Consider the following 21568-nt stretch of genomic DNA (forward strand, 5'->3'; position numbering starts at 1 on the left):
AGAGGACGAGTGGACATTAGTGTCAGAAGTGTTCCTGAAGGAAATACAATTGTAACAGTTCTATTAATATATCTACTTAATACTGGCAACAAACCTTTAAGTAAACAACATCATTAGCTCTCATCTTACTGTTGAGATACAGAATTTAGACAAGGGAAGAGTTACTTAAATTCTCACTGGTAAAAACGTCTCACCAGACAGGTTGAATCAAGCATCCCTCTTGCAAGTGGTTCTCACCCTTCTTAATGTGTGACTCAAATAGTTCCTCTGTTGTGGTGACCCTCAACTATAAAATTATTTCGATGCTACTTTATAACTGTAACATTGCTACTGTTATGAATCGTAATGTAAACGTGATATATGACCCACAGGTGACTGACACCCACCCATGCCCTGTTAAATATTTACAGCGTGAGTTTCCAAGCATGAACCACAAAACTTTCTGAACAACTTTAGAACTTGCCGTACAGGACCGGGTAGAATTCGGCTTCTTGGTCTTCCTGTGAAACCGGCTGAAGCTGGGATTTAGAAGTACTTCTCTGCAAGTGGTCAGGCAGCCACGGAGCTCAACTCACCCTCTACATCAGGCCTGCAACCAGGAAGTGGTGGATGGCTGTCCACTCCTAGCCAAGGTCTGCAGTAGGAGAGCTCATTGGCTGTCCAACTGCCCTGCCCCCAAGGCTGCTTAGAATAACCCCGGGCTCTCTGGGAACTGTAGTTGCAGGGCCTCCCGTTTTCCTGCAAATGTGCCAAGGTTCAGCTGCCTGGTGATTCTCAAGCCTCAGGCTGTGAGGGCTCTCTGTCCTTCACGTTGTTCCTGTCTGCTGTGAGCCTGAGTTAGGACTATTCCTGACTTATATGGAAGGTCAGAGCATGGGAAAGGTCCCGACAAACCCGATCCAGGACCCAGAGCATCAGGAGAGGCTGATACAGTTTATTCACACTACCAGCTATGGTAGTCTTATTATTCCAGTTTTCATCTTTCTTCCCAACCCCGAACTCACTCTCATTTACAGCTCTTCCTAAAGCTACCTGGTAATGTCAGAAATGTATCTACAGATGCTGCATCAGTGCCAGTTTGACCTTCTTGTATTTTCAAATTATAGCAAAGACATTAGTCTACAATTCTGAATGTTTCTTAGACATTTCCATCTATATAACATGTTACATATATATAAGATATGTTTCATATATAAGATATATAAATGTACATAATGTTTATGTATAAATATTTATACAATATACATATTATATTTATACATGGTATTATACATTATATACTGTATATAATATATAATATAATTTATATTATCACCAAAGTTAGTTTTATTAGGGCGTTTTTAAAGCAAGATTTTTTTATTGTTTCTCCTTGCTGTCCTTTCCCATCTTCTGTCCTTCCTTGTGCCCTCCCACACCCAGTAGCTTCCCTTCTATCTTCAGATGACAGAGGATCTTTACCCCTCCTTCCCCTCCCTTCTTAACACCCCTGCTCCCTTCTATATAGTCTGCTATATAATTCCATAATCTATACCTACTGTCACATCTCCTTATTTATATACACACAACCATTAAAAAGTTCAGATCTGCATATGAAAGACAGCATGTAATTTTAATCTCTCTGAGAAGGAGCTAACCTCAATAGAATACTTTGCATTTCTACTTAATGCCCTGAAAATTATTTGTAATTCTATTTTTTTGTATAATTCCATGTGTAAGTATGGCACATTTTCCTTATCCATTCCTCTGTTGATAGACATTGAGGCTGACTCCATTTTCTTGCTGTTGTAAATAGAGAATTAATAAATGAAGACATGCAAATCTCCTTGGGAAGATACAGAATCCTTTAGGTATGAACTCAAAATTGGCAAACAGGCCATGCAACAGCACCATTTTGAATTTCCTGAGGATCCTTACTGATTTCTGTAGTGGTTGTACTAGTCTCTGTTTCCACTTGTGGTGGATAACTTTCTTATTTATGAAAGAGTTGATGCTTCTAGCATCAAATGTAGTGGGCATTCTTATCATTTCCTAGTGAATAATGTGGCACTCCCTACTACAGTACTGTCTTGTGGGCTATGCCTGGCTAGGTGTAACAGACACACAAATGCACGTCCCCAGAGCAGCACCAAGAATGAAATGACATGTAGATAGATAACTAAGGAGAATGAAGAAAGTTTCCAGGAACTTAAGCATGGGATTACAGCATCAAATGCCCAGAATATTGGAGTTAAAGATATACTTGTGAGTGCAAAGAGTTAGGAGTATCATCAAAGGAGTAACACCAACAACCTTCAAAACACAGAAATGTTAAAAACTATTCAGGTACATGATGGGTTAAGGGTCACCTGAGAGAGTGAACTCTATCAAATGTACTCAAAGTCAAATAACAAGTACAAGACAGAGACAAAGACAGAAAACTCTAGAAGCAAGGAAAATGTATGCAGTCTTAGTTCCACTAATAGGAAACTTACCATAAGAAACAATACAGGTCAATGGAATTCAGATATGATCTGGTTGACTGTAACGTTGGAGAGCCAAGAGACTTAGTTCACTGTCCCTTCCCATCCCTTGGTAGCACACCAAAGAATAAAGTTCTTCCTAGTGGGTATTGGTGCAGAAAAAAAAAAAAAAAAGACACAGGCTGTATCTTGGCACTAAGTGATGAGCTCACGGAGCCTAACACAGTACTCAGAGGCAAACTCTTCAGACTCAGGTTGGTCCAGTGGCAATCCAAAATTCTTGTCAGTCATAATCCTAATTCAAACAACATCACTGTGGCTGATTGTAGCTTTTATTGTTCATGAGTGTGTAGCCCAAGTAGGCAGCCCATGGTAATATGAACTTTGGTCCTGTTTCTTGGTTGCACTGACCTCAGCAGGCTGTGTGCTCTGGGTGTGACCCATCATTGCAATGTCAGTGACCATAAACATGCCCATCCCACTCTTTCTTTTCCCCCAGTGACTCAACACTTGCCATCTCCCTTGGGGGAAAGGAAGGCATCTCCTTGTATGAGATCCTGAAGAATTTCCTTCCATGGTGAGTCCCAAGGTCAGGCAGAATCCTACGAAACCTGAATACAGGCTCATGACTATGGAAGAGAAGAAGTCAATAATCAGAGTAAAATCACTAAATTTACTCCAAGATACAATGTAACAAGACTCTATAAATTTAAAGCTAAAGAGAAATATCTTAGACAGCACAACAAAATATACAATGTGTCACAAGTTCCCTGTGCACAGCTGTCAACTGACATCTTCCTGTCAGGTCAAAGTACTAAGGGGTATAAACTCTGAAGCAAAAACACTGTTCCTACTAAAGTTTTGCTTTAGAAATGAAGGTGATAAATTCATTCCCAGACAAATAATAGCTACAATATTTGAAACTACCAAAGAATCTTGTAAGAAAATGCCAAAATAAGAGGTAATAATGAATAAGAAAAAGTTATCAGAGGCTTAACATTCCTCAAAAAGAATATACAAATTATGAGTATTAGTATCTTAACCATAGCATGCTATAAACATGTTTACTATAAAGACTAAAAACAAAACTATTAAAATAAGCAAAAATAATAACAAGAGATGAGCAATACAGAAAGGTGTAAAGTGGGGCTTCTAAATTCAAAATATGGGACTAGAGAGGCTGCTCAGTATTGAAGAGCACTGGCTGACACCTCTTCTTATCCACATTAAAACTGCACACATACAGTGTGGCATCCACACACATAAAACAAAATAGTTTTAATTGAACTGCTTTACTTCTCATCATGGAAACTTCTCAGTGCAGCAAACAGAGACCATTACAGAAATCTGCAACCAATGAAAATTCAGAGCTGAGCCCAGTCCCAGTTAATACATCTACAGAACATTCCCACACCTAAGGCTCAGAGAACACTATGGAAGAAAGGGTCAAAAGACTGTAAATGCCAGAGGATCTGGGTGTTTGCTGTGAGATTGTGTATCCTAGGACTGTCAGAAGCTTCACCCAGGAAGTCTCACCAACCAACAGAACTGCCTAAACAAGAGCTAAACAAAGATAGCATCAATAGACATGCCAAAGTGGACATGGAAAACTCAGAAGGTCTCAACCTTGCACTACAGGAACTACAGAACACAGACAACCAAAGAATGTTGGGGGTTAGGAAAAAATAGTCTTCACTAGGGAGGAGCACACCAATTGGTTATCCAATACCAAATTGTTATACCTGGAAATGTACATACAAGTAACATTATATAGATTGAATGGATTGCATTTGGATGCTACATATAATATAAAGGAAAGGGAAATGAGAATTAATGCAATTCTATTATAACATCAAAAATCTCTAAAATATGGTAAGAAGTGGAGCACAAGTGTAGAATTTTTCTATCAGCATTTTTATTTTTGGTTTCAGTTGCAATCTTTACAACCAATGCCAGTCATTTCCAAAATACCTTGTTTTAAAAAAATCTTGTAACAAAAGAGCCCAAGTTTATAATGGGAACATTAAAACAATATTGAAGAAAATAGACTACTAAAGAAAATTTAACCACAGAGATTGTACACAAGAAGAGAAAGGAAGCACCTATAGTAAAAGTTGAAAACAAGCAGTGAGAAAGCAATAGTACAACTTCACCTAAGTACCTTGAAAGTAAATGGATTAAATTGTTCAGTCATATGGCATAGCATGACTGACTAGACAGAATATGACCCACTATATGCTGCTTATATGGCATTCACTTCACCTGTGAAGACACAGAAATGGAACAATGGAGGAAGCCACTCTATTGGCATTCACAGTGAAGCAGGGTTAGTCATACTTACATCACATGAAATAACTTTTAATGACATTCGATAAAAGGACAAAGAAGGTTGTTATCTCTTAATTTAAAAGAAGTATGCAACAATTATAAATCTATATGTGCCCAGCATTACAGCCCCTAAACTCATAAAGGAAATATTGCCCTTGGTGGAATTTGGACTTTGTTGCTATTGGATCGGTTATCTATAGAGCCTGTTAGACCAATTTAACCTAAATGTAGTTCATTCATTGTTTTTCTATGTATATGACCTGATCCATGTACAGTGTGACATGCTGAAGTTCTATAGCATCATTGTTTTATACATTTATTTGCTAACTTGGGAACTTTTTTGGTTGAATTGATATTTAGGTGTTTTAATACTGGGTACCACATATTTTTAATTGCTGTGATTTCCTGATAAATTTAACCCATGTATTATTTTTAATGTCATAGCTCTGTAGTAGAGCTTAAAGTCAGGGATGGTGATGCCTCCTGAAGTACTTTTATTGTACAGGATTGTTTTGGCTATCCTGGGTCTTTTGTTTTTCCATATAATCCATATTATCCTTTCAAGTTCAGTGAAGAATTGTCCTGGGATTTTAATGGGGATTGCATTGAATCTGCAGATTGCTTTTGGCAAGATTGCCATTTTTACGATATTTATCCTACCTATCCAAGAGTGTGAGAGATCTTTCCATTTTCCGGTATCTTCTTTAATTTCTTTCTTTAAAGACAGCAAAGTCCTTATTGTATAGGTCTTTCACTTATTTGGTAAGCATTACCCCAAGATACTTTATGTTGTTTGTGGCTATTGTAAAGGATGATGTTTTTCTGATTTCTTTCTCAGCCTCTTTGTCATTTGAATAAAGTAGGGCTACTGATGTTTTTGAGTTTTTCTTGTATCCTGCTAGTTTGCTGAAGGTGATTATCAGCTGTAGGAGTTCCCTGGTATAGTTTATTGGGTCACTTATGTAAACTATCATATCATCTGCAAATAGAGACAGTTTGACTTCTTCCTTTCCAATTTATATCTCCTTGATCTCCTTTTGTTGTCTTATAGCTTTAGCTAGAACTTTAAGTACAATATTGAAGAGATATGGAGAAAGAGGGCAGCCCTGACTTGTTCTTGATTTTAGAGGAATTGCCTTAAGTTTCTCTCCATTCAGTTTGATATTGGCTGTTGGTTTGCTGTATATTACTCTTATTATGTTTAGGTATGTTCCTGTTATCCCTGATCTCTCCAAGACCTTTAACATGAAAGGGTGTTGAAATTTGTCGAAGGCTTTTTCAGCATCTAGTGAGATAATCATATGGGTTTTCTCTTTCAGTTTGTTCATATGGTGAATCACATTGATAGATTTTCATATGTCAAACCATCCCTGCAATCCAGGGATGAAGCCTACTTGGTCATGGTGGATGATTTCTCTGATATATTCTTGAATTCGGCTTGCCAGTATTTTATTGAGAATTTTTGCATCGATGTTCATCAGGGATATTGGTCTGTAGTTTTCTTTCTTTGTTGTGTCTTTGTGAGGCTTGGGTACCAAGGTTATTGTGGCCCCATAAAGAGTTTGGCAATGAACCTTCTGTTTCTATTTTGTGGAACAATTTGAGGAGTATTGGAATTAGTTCTTCTTTGAATGTCTGGTAGAATTCTGCACTGTAGCCATCTGGCCCTGGACTTTTTTTGCTAGGAAGGCTTTTGATGACTGCATCTATCTCATTGCGGGTTATAGGTCTATTTAAATTGTTTGTCTGTTCTTGATTTAATTTTGGTAAGTGATAGTTATCCAGAAATTTGTCCATTTCCTTTGAATTCTTAATTTTTGTGGAGTACAGGTTTTCAAAGTATGACCTGAAAATTGTCTGGATTTCCTCTGTGTCAATTGTTATGTTCCCCTTTTCATTTCTGATTTTGTTAATTTGCATGTTCTCTCTGCTTTTTTGTTAGTTTGGATAAAGTTTTGTCTATTTGTTGATTTCCTCAAAAAACCAACTCTTTGTTGCATTGATTTTTTTTATATTGTTTTCCTGGTTTCTATTTTTGTTGAATTCAGCCTTCAAATTGATTATTTCCTGGCGTCTACTCCTCCGGGGTGAATTTGCTTCTTTTTGTTCTAAGGCTTTCAGTTGTACTGTTAATTCCCTTATATGACTATCCTCTGTTTTCTTCATATGGGCACTTAGTGCAATGAACTTCCCTCGTAGCACTGCTTTCAAGGTGTCCCATGAGTTCAGGTTATGTTGTGTCCTCATTCTTGTTGAATTTTAGAAATTACTTAATTTATTTCTTTATTTCTTCTTTGACCCAGGTGTGGTGCCATTGCACATTGTTCAGTTTCCATGAGTTTGCAGGTTTTCTGCTATTTGTGTTGTTGTTGAATTCCAATTTTAAAGCATGGTGGTCTGATAAGATACAGGGGACTAATCCAATTATCTTGTATCTGTTAAAGTTTGTTATGCCACCTAGTATGTGGTCGATTTTAGAGAAAGTTCCATGTGGAGCAGAGAAGAAGGTATATTCTTTTGTGTTTGGATGGAATGTTCTATAGATATCTGTTAACCCCAGTTGAGAAATAACTTCTGTTAGTTCTTTTGTTTCTTTGTTGAGTTTCTGATTGGTGGTCCTGTCTAGTGGTGAGAGTGGTGTGTTGATGTCTCCCACTATAAGTGTGTGAGGTTTTATGTGAGGTTTGAATTTTAGTCGCATTTCTTTTACGAATGTGGGTGTCTTTGTATTTGGGGCATAGTTGTTCAGAATTGAGAATTTGTGTTGATGGGTTTCTCCTGTGATAAATAAGAAATGACCATCTTCATCTCTTTTGATCAATTTTGGTTTGAAGTCTAACTTGTTAGAAATTAGGATAGCCACACTGATTTTCTAAAGACAGGTTTATTATACGTGGAAACAATTTCAATGGAGTGGGAAGAAAATACATTGCAGGGCTTGAGTCATGAACAAGTGTCAGGAAGTCTAAAACATTCTCATAAACTATGTTCAGGTGGCTATAAAGATGGCTCAGTGGTTAAACACACGTAATACTGTTTAGTGGACCAAAGTTTAGTTTCCAGCACCCATAGCAGGCAGCTCATAACTACCTGTAATTCCATCTACTTCATGATCCTATGCCCTCTTCTGGATTTCATGGCATCTGTACACATATGCACAAACTCACACACAGACATACTTGCATCAATTAAAATAAAGAAAAAATTTTTAAAAATGTGTGCATAGGCTGGAGTTTACCAAATATCCAAGGAGTATGTATTGCTTTCAGCAGTACTAGTGAAAGTAACCAAAGCCAAAAGGAAGAATCCTTTTCCTGTTGTCATTATAGGGAAATAGGAAAGACATCACATTATAAGTGGAGAGGGTAGGACAAGTTTGAGAGAGCAGTAACTGTATAAGCAAGAGGGGGAGGCAAACCAGGTAGATGGAGTAGGGTGATTGAATGTCATAGAAAGAAAGGAGAAAACTTAAGGGAGATGGGTGGTTGTCAGGCAGTGTGAAGGGTTCACACTGCATGGATGCCATGAATTTTCAGGGGATGCCAATCTATGATCTTCTTTTAGCATACAGAGAAGCATATAACACATGAAATACATTCACTGGATTTCAGCCCCAAACCCTGACAGAGATAGTTATTATTTATATTAAATATTAAATATTATTAAATCACAATGAGTCACAGTTTTCATCTTTTTAAGAGAAACCATTATATTTGCAGATAAAAGCTTTGAAATAGAGTATAGAAAGAATCTAGAGTGACTACCCCCCAGTGATGGGCATTGTGTTAAATATCAATGTTCTCAGCTTCAATTGAAGACTGTAGAGATGCTGAGGATTAATTACCCTGAAAAAAAAAATCTCTAAAGACAAAATGAAGTTACATTCTTTAGAACATCTGTTTCATGTGGCCTTATGTAAGAAAAAGGTCAAGAATGAGTGAAAATACTAAACATAAACTTTTTAAATTTTGGGAAAGTGTTGAAAAATGTGGCCTGGTACATTTTTTTTACTTGACAACAATGAAGAGGTCAGCATTTAGAAATGAGAGGTCATCAGATCTTCTAACTGTGTCTCTCAAATATCAGCTGTGTCATTCAAGCCTTTGGCAAGGGCTAGCTCAGCATCAGTTCATGGATGACTTCTCTGAAGACTGTGCCTTGAAAAGCTAACATTTTATGCTATTCCTTGTTCCCTGTCTCCATCTTCGTTAGAATGTAACTAACAAATAAAAATTCTAGGCATGCATGATATTCAGTATGATGGATGCATGTAAAGAATGTGAAATGATTAAATCAACCTAACAAATGTGTCTTTTATCTCACACTCATTGCTTTTTTGAGTTGAGAAGCTTTGTGATTTATTCTTCTAGCACTTCTCAAGTATATAATATTTTATTGTAATTATAGTTAACAAAAAGTACAAAAGATTTCTAGAAATTATTCACCCACTATTGAAATATTTGTATCTTTTGACCAACAAGTGTACATCTCCTAAACCCTGAAAACCAATACTCTGTGTTGCTATGACTTTAACATTTTTAGATTCCACCTACAAATATGATCATGTGTCCTGTACCTCGCACCAGACTTATTTCACTTAGCTCAATGACCTTAGGGTCTTCATTTCACTACAATTATTCAAAATTTCTTTTGTTAAAAACACCTGTGCACATGTGTATGTTTTTTCTCTGCTCTTGTGTGACCTTCCACTCAAGAGTTTAGGTGTGGAACCAGTCACTGAGTCCATGGTCTTTGGATTCTTGTCTGGAGGCTTGGAAGACAAAACTCACAGATCATGGGGTCGTTCCTGAAAGGAATTTGTGCTTATCCGGAGCTCAAGAGTAAGAGGAAAGACAGCACTCCTCTGTGGCAAGAGGTCCCTGGGAAGGGGACATCACTGAGGCAGAGATCTTGTGTGGTAGGAGAGGTTCCGCAGGAAGGGGACAGACACCATTGAGGCAGAGCTCTGTGTGGCAGGTAGGGTCCCCAGAAGTGGAGCATATCTAGGGGCACTGCCGTGGAGTCTCTGGAAGTAGAACATCATTGAGGGACACTGCCTTGGAGTTAATGAGGCTATTCTGGATGAGGAAGTGGAGGGGGATGAGCTGATTTGTTCAACTCACTGTAAATGTGCAGGTACCTCAGTTTCAGTTACAACCTCACTAAGGTTTCCAGGAAGGGACTCCCATGAGAAAGAATTAAGAAAAAACTGGACCCCTTCTGTCACCCCAGCCTCTGGTCATGGCAGAACTAGGGACATTCAGCTTTAAATATTTCTGGCCTTCCTGGCTTCCAGCTAGGACAATGCTGGCAACAGACTCAAAAACATTTCCATCTTCAAGTCAAGCAAGAATCTAGTCACTTAAGGGGTTTTCTTTACGCTAACACCCCTGGCCAGGTTCTGTCTAGCTCCTGTTCTCCTCAGTGGTCTGAATTAGAATTTGCTTTTTCCACACACAGAGAATGTCATTCTTCACTCTGTGTCCTTTTATTTGTATTTGACTCAATTAACTTTTGCTTTCCCGAAAAAGCAAATGCAGTGGCAATGAATGTCTGAGGCGTTTGTTCATGTGGGAGAGTCCTTACCTTTCCTTCAATCCTGAAGGAAGGACAGACTTGTCAGGCATATTATTCTTGGGTGCCAGGCTATGCTTCAAACAAAGCAGCAAAACCACTTGTATTAGTCAGTGTTCTAATGCTGTGAAGGGACGCCATGACCAAGGCAACTCTTACAAAGGAAAACATTTAATTGAGGATGGCTTACATTTTCAGAGCTTAGTCCATTGACATCATGTCATACAGGCACACATGATGCTGGAGAAGGAACTAAGAGTTCTCCATCTGGATCAGCAGACAGCAGGGAGGGAGAGAGACAGTGAGCCTGACTTAGCATCTGAAACCCCAAAGCCACCCCCAGGGATACACTTCTTCCATGCTAGCTCCACGCCCTGGTGGCCTTCAAATCTATGAGTCTCTGGCAGCCATTCTTCTTCATACCACCACACGACTCTCTTGTAGACACCAACTTTTCCACCAAAAATCTCCTGATCTTGCAGAAGTTTGGCTATATGTGAAACATTACTTTCTCACTTGCTATTTTTGTTCTATTGTTCTTTGTTTATATGTTAATCATATAAACAGGTTAGCCTTCTTGCCTCAGCTTCCCAAGTGCTGGGTTGCTATTTTCAAACTTCTTGTACTTACATTTTGGAAACAGGATCACACTGTGTTTGGTAAGATTTGCTATAAAATGTCCTGTCACTAATTCTTTAAATAGCTCTCTGCTTCTTTCTTTTCTCTGATCTTTTAGGCAGGCCTAATATGCACATTAGTTCAATTGGGTTCCTATAGGTTCTATAGGCCTTCTCCCCTCTCCCTTCCTTCTTCCCTCCCTACCTCCCCCCCCATTGCATTTTTGGGCAGACTGGCTTGATATCTGGGTTAAAGTGAGCATGCCTGGTCCCTGGATTCACAAGAACCTGTCTGGAGCCTGCATGCACAAAAACAGACCTGGATCTGGGATCCATTGGAACATGCCTGCATTTTTTAACTCTACAATGTCCAATCAGACACTAGTGTCTACAGGGGTGGGCTTCTGGACTCTGTCTAAAGGGGTGAGTCCAGAGTCTGTTTCAGTAGGAGTTGGAGTAAAATATAAGTACCATGGGATGAGATTTGAACCTTAGACTTTGGAACCTGACCTCGTCTACAGGAGCCTGAGGCTGTTGGTATCAACCAAAACAGGGCTGGTATTATACTGAGGCAGGCTCATAGCCTTTGCCCATAGGATTGTAGGGCCAAAGAAACACGTATGGAGCTTGAAGTCAGACTTCATGAGCCTGGATCTGTAGGGGACAGCTGTGGGTGATAGCCTGGTGCCTGAGATGGTGGGGACTCTCCTAGAGCTTCAGTCTGTGGATGCTGGTTCTGAGTTAGGAGATGCCCAGGGGCTAGGTGCTAGAATCAACAGCTGGTAAAGCCATCTTGCTACTAGGGCTTCTTCAGGGTTTGATTATAGAGTCTGGGTCCATGTGCTGAAGCCTGGGAGTTGATTTTATGTGAATTCTTAGCTCCCTGAAGCTGGCTTAGGGATATGTGACTGATCTGGAATCTTGGAAAGGCCAGGAATTGAGCCATAAGTGGTGGAATAAAACAGGAAACCAAGGACACTGGAGTAGGTCTGTTCTCGGGTGCATGGTAAAGTCATGTTCAATTTAGTGTCTTTATAATATGCAGAGATTTTTTTTCTCCCTACCACCTGCTCAGTTTGGAGGGGAGGGGACCCCCTTTGATACATCTCTTCTTCACTCTTTGTTACACCCAGGAGCTCTAACCATTCATGAGCCTCTATGACAGTCTTTTCCTGAGTGGACAGCTGCTGTGATTAATGCTTGTATTGAGGTGACAAGCACCATGTAGTGCCATTCCATCATCTTGCTGATGTTATCTTGTCACTGGTGATGGAAGAAGGATCTAAATGCTTTAGAAAACAGTGTCAGAGGCAAAGCTGTCTGTATATTGCTAAGTGTAAGAAGCCGATTTTACTCTCATTTGTCGTCACTGCGGAATGACATAGTCAGCTATTATAGCTAAATGTGCTATGATAAAGGCATATTTGTGCTTCATTTCCATAAATTTCAACTGAATTTTTGCAAGTTGTGATCAATGGAAACGTGGTCAGGGAGACACATGGTGGCATCAATGTTCCTTCAATTATTTGCTCAATATTTTCAAAAGTATAACCCTAGGCAGAGGGTAGAAAAGGAAGAGAATTAGTATATCTTGGTTTCTGCTTTAAATAGGTGCTTTGTGTAATAGCAGTGTGGGTTCTGGCCCTGAGAAGTTGTGTAGGTAGTATGGTGAAAAGCCATTGAAGTTTCCAGCAAGAAAGAGGCATTCATTCTGGATCTGCCCCAAACTTCACATTTTTTCATTTACATCCTTCTAGGTTACTGAGTTATCTTTTGCAATCTATGCCTTCTCCCATAAGGAGTTTTGGTGACTATATCAGTATACATCCATACATTTTATAATCTAAAGAAGTGTAATAGAGATTAAAGACTGTCTTGTCTACCTGGACTCACTAAAATCAGCACAATTTTGGACCAATAGAAAAGAACAATTCAAACAAAATTAAAAAAAAAATCTTTACAAATGTTGTTTACTGGAAAATACTAGTCTAAACCGTACTTCATCTCCTAGTTCCTATTTTTTAAAAATTCCAGAACACACTTTCTCTGCATGGGCAGGGATCACATACAAACACACACACACACACACACACACACACACACACACACACACACAGAGAGAGAGAGAGAGAGAGAGAGAGAGAGAGAGAGAGAGAGTTAAAACTGCTTTTAAGGAAGCCCATAGATAAGAAGAAATATGGAAAGTTTTAGAAATTTCACCATAGCTGCTGATGTCACCATAGTCAATTTTGATGTAATGTGATGAGGCTACTGTGACTGTGCCCATTTTAGTAGAAGGTGTTTGAGAAGGAGGGCATGTATGTTTTCCCTCTTCTGATTTCTGAGTAAGCTGAACACTTACTACCAAACACCAGAAATGTGGGGGAGCCGATGCATGTTTTACTTGCAAGGGTTGTATCCTTTGGCATGTTCATAATTTTTCAATGACAATAACAATTTTGAAAGAACAATTATTATTTACATAAAGGCAAAATTATCTAAAATTCTAAAACCTTGATTAGAACAAACCTTTCAGTTTCCAATTTCTTTTTCTCTGTTTACTGAGGAAGGCTCATGATGCTTCAGTGGCTTATGGGAAGTCATTGTTTGGAACATGGCTGTAATAGATTTTAAAACTCAAAGCAAAATTTTTATGCCCAGGGTCATTTGATGGGTTCAGTCATGACCCCAAGCGTTTTCCTGTAATGGCACGACCCTCTTTAACAATGTCTATAGTTAGATATGGAGCCTTTCTGTTTGCAATTCAAACTCTTTATCACTGTAAATCTGCTTAAAAGCAGCAAGCAAAAACCATGCCATACCCTGGGTACTATGTTATTTAAAAATTTTCTCCATCAGATCATTAATACACTACTTTTGGATTCTGTCTAACTCAACCTTTTAGAACATAGATAAAATCTAGCCCAGCTCACCCGAGTAACTCAGGATTTTTGTTTTCAAAGATAGCTAACAGGCTGAAGACCAATAGTTCATAAATTTCTTCTTCCATCGTTTAAAATTTTTATGCAAAGAAAGTAACATCTTTTCATTTACCACACATGGTTAATCTTTTGTTTATGTGAAGGCCCGTTGCATTTCTAGAATGTGATGGCCCAGAGACAGCCTCCTCCCTTTCCCCTTCCATTCATTTCCTTTTTATTGGTTTCTAAATTAGCCGATCAGGAGTAAATTATAAAGCTGCTTTCCAGATAATAATATGCAGCCGAGATCTCCCTTTCCTTGCAGATAAATGCCAAAGATCTTCTTGGTCATGTGTGTTTCTTGCTAACATAGTTGGTTCATTGCATATTCTTTGCAAAAAGAAATTGCCTTGCCAGTTCTTTTTTCCTTTGTTTGTTTCTATGTCTGATATAAAGAATACTCTTTTCCAACAAATACAGCAAAAAATAAAAAACAAAATAATACCATATTTTGAGCCCTACTTAGGATCATTGCAAAATTACCACGTGTTAACTTTTGCCATGCCCATGACCAAATACTTGAAAGAAACAGTTAATGGGAAGAAAGGCTATTCTGGCTTATCACTTAGAGGTTTAAGTCCACAGTCATTGGCATTGTTCACTTGGGGCTTATTGGGAAGCAGACCACAGAGGTGGTAGAAGCATGTTAGGTAGGAATAGGCAAATGAGAGAAAGGTAAGGAATAGGATGCCCCAAGTATTAGCCTCCAATATCCTACAAGGTCCCACTTCCTGAAGTTGCCAGAACTTCTCAAAGTCATATCACCAGATAGGACTAAGTATATAACAAACACATCGAGCTATGGGGGATATTTCATGCTCAGACCAAGGCATTCCATAACTATCCTTAATTTTTTTTTAACAAATTGAAAAAAATTAAGTGGTAAAAATTGTGACTTATTTATTTACCTATATACTGACCATGTTTTTTATTAGACAGTGAGAAAGATTAATGGCTACATTTTTATTATTTTATTTGCCTATGTCTTTCTATAATGAACATAATTATATAAAATTTAAAAATCAAACATAGGAAATCAGCATGTCCATTTACTACTATATGGCTGATCTGTGAAAGTATGTGTTTATCAGATATTCACTTCTGAGTCAGGATCCTTCAAATATCATGCTACTTGACTACAAGTCATTAATACTGTAAGCCCATCTTAGGTCTAAATTTTGGGTTTACATCTCAGCTCACTGTGTTTATGTGCATTTTAATCAAGATTTAACTTTAATGCCTGTATGCCTTAATGAGGATTTAAATCCTCAAGGGAATATGAGAATTGCGTGTGTGGGCGTAGATCTAAATACTAATCAGAATGTTTCCAGGCAGAAGAACAAGGCTGACTAAACTCACAGATGACAGTATTAATAGGAGCTAGGAAGAGTGGCCTGGGGATGATTATCATAAGTGGATAAGCTCTCTTCTCCACGATTTTCTTCTTTTTGCTCATCTATTAATTGTTTTCTACATACACTGAATAGCTGGCTTGTTTTGGACACTCTTACGTTACTGTATATTAGAAATGATATGAGTGAGGCCAGCAGTGGCTGAGTTCAGGCCACCAATCCTGACCACCTGATTGGATCCCTGGGACCTACATGGTGGGAAAAAAAAAAAAAAAAAAAAACAACTCTGTAAGTTGTGTCTTCTGTAGTTGTGCCGTGGCCTGCATACATACATCTACCCATCCATACCTATACACACCCACACCTATACCGTCTTCCACAGTTATCAGTTTGGTTGACTCTGAGATCCCCCCCCACACACACACACACACAGTGGAGCCATGGGATACAGTCCCAGACAGCTACACAGGGCAAGTCCCACCTCCAGACTTATGTGTGTGTTGATAGGACTGACTTCCTTATAAGATATTAGAACAGGGATCTCAACTCCCTCCCATGCTTCTTTTGGCTGGTGGTTTCCCTTACTTAGTTCCTTGTCATGTGAGTCATTCATATGTAATCTTACTATATAGCAGCTAGCCTCATTAAAATTTAGGCAGCAAGAGGAAAAGAGAGAGATGTCAGATTCCTATCATGTAACCTTGAGGTGACGCATATCATGTTTACAGGTTTTATATTCAGTAAATATAGTAGGGATATTCCACACTTAAACTTAGGGAAATATATAAAGACATTTATACCAGAGTGTGGGAGATCATTGAAAGAATTTTAGAAGACTCCTTACCCAGCTACTTTCTTACTTTCTGGTCTCCATGTAAGTATTTGCATATTCTCTCTCTCTCTCTCTCTCTCTCTCTCTCTCTTTGTATGTCTCTCTACATCTCTCTGTGTGTCTGTCTGTCTCTCCCTCTTTCTCTGTGTGTATGTCTCTCTCTGTGTATATCTCGCTACATCTCTCTGTGTGTCTGTCTGTCTCTTCCTCTTTGTGTGTGTATGTCTCTATCCCTGTGTATGTCTCTCTATGTCTCTATGTATCTGTCTCTCCCTCTTTCTCGGTCTCTCTCTCTCTCTCTCTCTCTCTGTGTGTGTGTGTGTGTGTGTGTGTGTGTGTGTGTGTGTGTGTGTGAGTGTGGATGTGGATGCAGATGATCTAGAGGCCAGAAGTTGATTTGTCGTTTCTTCCTCAGTTGTTATTCACCTTAATTAATTAATTAATTAGTTTGTTTGTTTGCTTGCTTATTTATTTTTGAGACAAAGTGTCTCACTGAACCTGGAGATCACTGATTTGGTTGGCACAGCTGGCCAGCAAGCCTGAGCATCTTTCTGTCAACACTTCTCTAGCTCTGTGCAGATGCTCACAACCCTGTTAGGTTTTGACAATCTGAGGATGGTCTGAGTTTGGATCCCCATAATGAGCCATTTAAAAAAACATTACAAACTGAACTATCTCCCCAGACCCCAAACACCTTTCTGTGTGCAAAATGTGTTCTTCATTTAAGAAGAAACCGTATGATCTTCTTCTCCCAGGAATAAATCAAGAAGTTCTTATATGCTGCTGCGTAGAAGTGAAGAAACTGACACAGCTAAGCTGAGATGCTGGCCTAGTGTAGCAAGACTGGTATAGCCAGGGTTGTCTCTGTCTTTCCTTCTCTGACTGGTCAAAGTAACCCAACTTTCATATTCAGTCCTTGTTTTAAGAACTAAGGTTATATCAATAAAAGATAGGGGGTGGGGTGCAGACTGATGGCTCTACTGTTAAGAGCACTGGCTGCTCTTCCAAAAGACTTAGGTTCAACTCCCAGCTTCCACATGGCAGCTCACAACCATCTGTGACTCCAGTTCCAGGCGATGAGATGTCCTCTTCTGGTTTCCATGGGGAACAGGCATACACATGGTATACAGACACACACGCAAGCAAAACACCTATTCTCATAAATTAAAACTTAAAAAAACGATTAGTTGAACTTAAAGCAACATTACCTCCTACTTTCCCTTCAATATCCCATCTAGAATCAAAACTGCCATGCTACACTTTCTCCTCTTACCAGTGCACCTTAGGTTTAGCTCTGAACAATATCTTTCATACTGTGGGTGTCATGATGGAACTGAGTGATGCTGATAAGATGTAGCAATATGAACAGAGGGGTGGACAGAACTATAAATACTACAGGTATGATGTAGACAGTAAGATTTAGATAAAACAACTTATTGGGAACTCTGTGATGTCTGGGATGGGATGGGAAGCCACTGAGTAGATGAGAATAAACACAAAGCTTAAAATTAAGTAAAACCATATTATAGGCAACTAAAATTCTAGCTATAATGAGAAAGTGCCAAGAATCTTAGAGAACAGATTCTGTAAGTCTCTCTGTACATGGGCTACATAATTTAATAGAGAATAATAACACTATCTCATGATGATTCTGAATTATCATGCTATATAAATACATATATGCATGTATATATGCTCTGATTCTTGCCCTTACTATTAAGTCTAGGTAGAAAGATAATCCAGACATAAAATAATGCAATCCCCAAAATGTGCTTCTTATGGTGTGTAGTATAAGAAGTATAGCTTATAGGTGTTTGGAAATGAAAGCGATCATGTCTATGGTGAAACCAGTCGTAAATTTAGACTTGCATCTTTTTATACATTATTGATATCTTGGATTTAGACCTAGAATGCTAGCCTATGAGTCAGGTAGACACAAGGTGAGATGGTAATGAAGATTCCCTGTGGGGAGAAAAATAGTAAGTCAGAAAGGAGCACGATTTTATCCAGAACACATGAATTACTTGGTTTTGAACAAGGAAATATGACTAAGCACAGTGGGGGTGGTGTTTTGAAAAAAAATGGGGCTATTTCAGCCAAAATCAGAGAACACAACCTGGAGCCTTAGTTCTTAATGAATTATGGAACAGGAAGTATTTCCATTTGTTCTCTGGTAGGTGGTGCGGTGGCCAGAGAGTTTTATATTTTAAATCTCCATTTATTTATAATTCATAACTAGACAGGAATGATAGCTAAAGAGCCAGGTTTCCAGAAATGATCATATTGGGATGCTGTGAATGGCATTTGATGTCCCTTCTAGAGCTGACTTATCTTGGAACGAAGTCAATGAGCTCACCTCCCGTGTTGCTACTGTGTTCAGGTAGGCAGCATGGGGCTGTCGCTCGCTGGCTCTGTTCCAGGGCTTCTGCACAGACAGTAACTACCAAGCACATAAAACTCTTACCATAATAACTCTGTTGAGGAAATACTGTGCTGAGGGACACTGGGCTTTCCATCGTGTTTAATCTTAGTTTTCAGTAGACTCCCTGTTGTTCCTGTTTGACCCTGCACCATACCTGAACTCCAACCTTGTGTCTGTGTGTCTCCTCTATGGACCAGAAGCCCTAACTCTTAAGACCCATCTACACTGAATGAGTCAATGCACATTTTAACTAAATCACCCACATATGCTTCAACATTTGAGAAGCACTGACCTAACATACTTCGAATTCTGCCTGGAGAAGCTATGAAATAGTACCTTCATCTCTAAGGCCTTCCTTAACCTTAGATCCTCTTGTCTTGAGTTATCATAGGACCTGGAAACCACTTACCTAGCTTCAAGAGGACAAGATGATTGGAGTAGATCATGTACCGACTCAGCTTATCTAAGACTAATGGGCTTTTCAGAGCATATGAATTTTGGTGTTACAACCCAAAAAGACCAAGTTGGTCACTCTAGTGGGGGCAACCTCATTTAAACGCCCATAAGGAGTAATGAAAAGGTGGGTTAACATCACAGATGACCAGGGTGGGGGTTGCCATGAGCCTAAACTCTGTGCTGCAGTGGTAATAGTAATTCTATACTCTGATGTTTGGCCTTGTTCAATCTCTGAGCACAGCCTCTAGATTGCAGCATCCAGTCCGTGTTTAGACATGTTGTTCTAGGTTGTCTTGTATGGTGATGCTGCCTGGGAATTTGGACATAACACTGACAGCTACTGCCAATGACTGTGGATCTTGCTGCTGTCCCCTTGGCCCAATTTCTGCATGCTGTAACATTGATTTATTGGTACCAGGATTCTCTCACTTAAGCACATTTTTTTTTTTTAGCATTTTTGTTTCTATTTTGCAGGTAGTAAATGTCAAAATAGATGGCTTATCTGTGTTTGAGTTAGGGAGCCATACAAAATGGATGGACCCATCAGCAACTACAGGGTCTTCTGGCACAGTGAACTATGTCATAGTGGCATAGTTCAGGAAAATGGAAGGGCTGGGGGTATATCTATATAGCATTTAAAAGTTACAAACCATCCCAGTGTGGAAACAGAAAGGTAGACAATTTTGAAGGGCCATAAATGGAGAATGAAAGTTTCTCAATGATGGAAAACAGCCTTCTCACTCTTCTGGAAATTAGCTCAAAGATGAGATGTTAGTTTGCAACTCTTTCACAGCATTTATAAAGCCCTGGGCTTGATTCTCACTACCGCCACATCACCAACAGCAACAAGTGGAGTGTGGGCATTGTTCTGGAATTCCCTCTTTGCCAAATATCTATGTGTTATCATTTTGTCACTATGTTCTTCTCTTCTTTAGAGACCTTTTATCTTTCTCTTTTTTGGTGCTAACAGTGTATTAATGGATACAGTTCCATGGGGTCGAGTCTCTAAGTGCCTCAGAAGGAAAAGAAGAGTGTATAATTGAAAACATATTATGCTACCCTAATTAGAATAATAAATTAGGGAAGCAGTCAAGTGAATTCATCTCTGATCCTAGGACCCCACTTTTCAAATCTCTTCAATCTGTTCATGGCTAGAATCCCAAGCACATTTGAGTTTTTCTCTCATAAAATGTCACTGAAAATAGAGATAGAAATTAGGGCTATCACTCATGCCATCAGAAGTCCCAGCATGCACACATGGAGGCTCCATTTCACGGGGGGGGGGGCACGCATTTTAAACATTGAGTTTCAATTTGCTTTCCAAACTAATTTGTTCATGAATCACATTCAAGAAGACTTGACACAAATTTCTCCTTTCTTATTAACCCAGAACAACAAGCTACCTCTGATTTCTCACTCCTCACTCTTCCTCTTAAGACTTTTCTTTAAAAAAAGAATAAAAACATATTGAATGATGATCCAAAGCTTCGGGAGATAAATAAAGATAGAGATGAATCTTACAGAAGAGCAATGACTTTCCTCCAGGGTTTGTTTTTCAAGAAGTGGGAGTATTGAAATAATACAGAGCTGAATTTATTAGGAAGTAAAATAATAACTTATGCTTATCTTTATCTCTAAGTCCTCAGTTCAACTGTAGTAAAGACATTGCAACTTACTTGGCCCTCTCAGTATCCAAGCAAACTTCCCACCTAGAGTGTGCTCCAGGAAGGTGGGGAAGCATCTTCATAACCTGGAGGCTGGAGGCAGGACAAATGTCCCACCTGGAAGATCATATGGTAGGAATATGGACCAGACACCTAGGCAAAGCCTGTCTAATGCTATGTTAATGATTCAGAATCCAGAGAAGAGACACAAGACCTATAGTGGTTGTAGTAATTTGGTGTTTCTAGTGTGAAAGAGGAGCCCTTTCTAGCCTCAGGGTAATTGAGGGTCCTGAGCCAAGTCTCTGATATAATCTTTGCTAGACATTCAATTTTTGTGTCCTCATTTTGTTACCAAGTCTTCCTGTTGACTTTAACATTTAAAAGTTACCAACCATCCTGGTATGGAAATGGAAAGGTAGACCATAAATGGAAAATGAATGGTTCTCCAGTGACAGAAACCAGCCTGCTCAGTCTTTTGGGAATTTAAATGAGCTCAAAGGATAGGTGTTGTTATGCAACTAAATCTGACCAGGTGTGGTAATAGTTCTACATTTTCCTTTTTAGGGTAGAGATAGAAGGTAATTGTGTTCCTTTTAAAGGTCTGATTTTAAGGTAGATAAGGGAGTTCCAGAAAGAATCTCTTTCTGAGCTTGGGGCTAAGAGAGAAGTGATACAAGATTAGAGGGACTAAAAAATAAAGCTATTGCTCTGCATGTCAGCTAGTCAAACTACCAGGATTTGCATCACAATTACCTGAATCCTATCATACAAACTATTTCTAAGGTTAGAGTCAAGAAACCTGGTTCTTATTAAAATCTCACCAGGCTGTCACACCATTCTGAGTCCCCCAGAGTTTCATTTTACTTTTGTCAACATTCACATT

This window comes from Phodopus roborovskii, unplaced genomic scaffold (assembly GCF_943737965.1).
Source record: "Phodopus roborovskii unplaced genomic scaffold, PHOROB, whole genome shotgun sequence".
Taxonomy (NCBI): domain Eukaryota; kingdom Metazoa; phylum Chordata; class Mammalia; order Rodentia; family Cricetidae; genus Phodopus; species Phodopus roborovskii.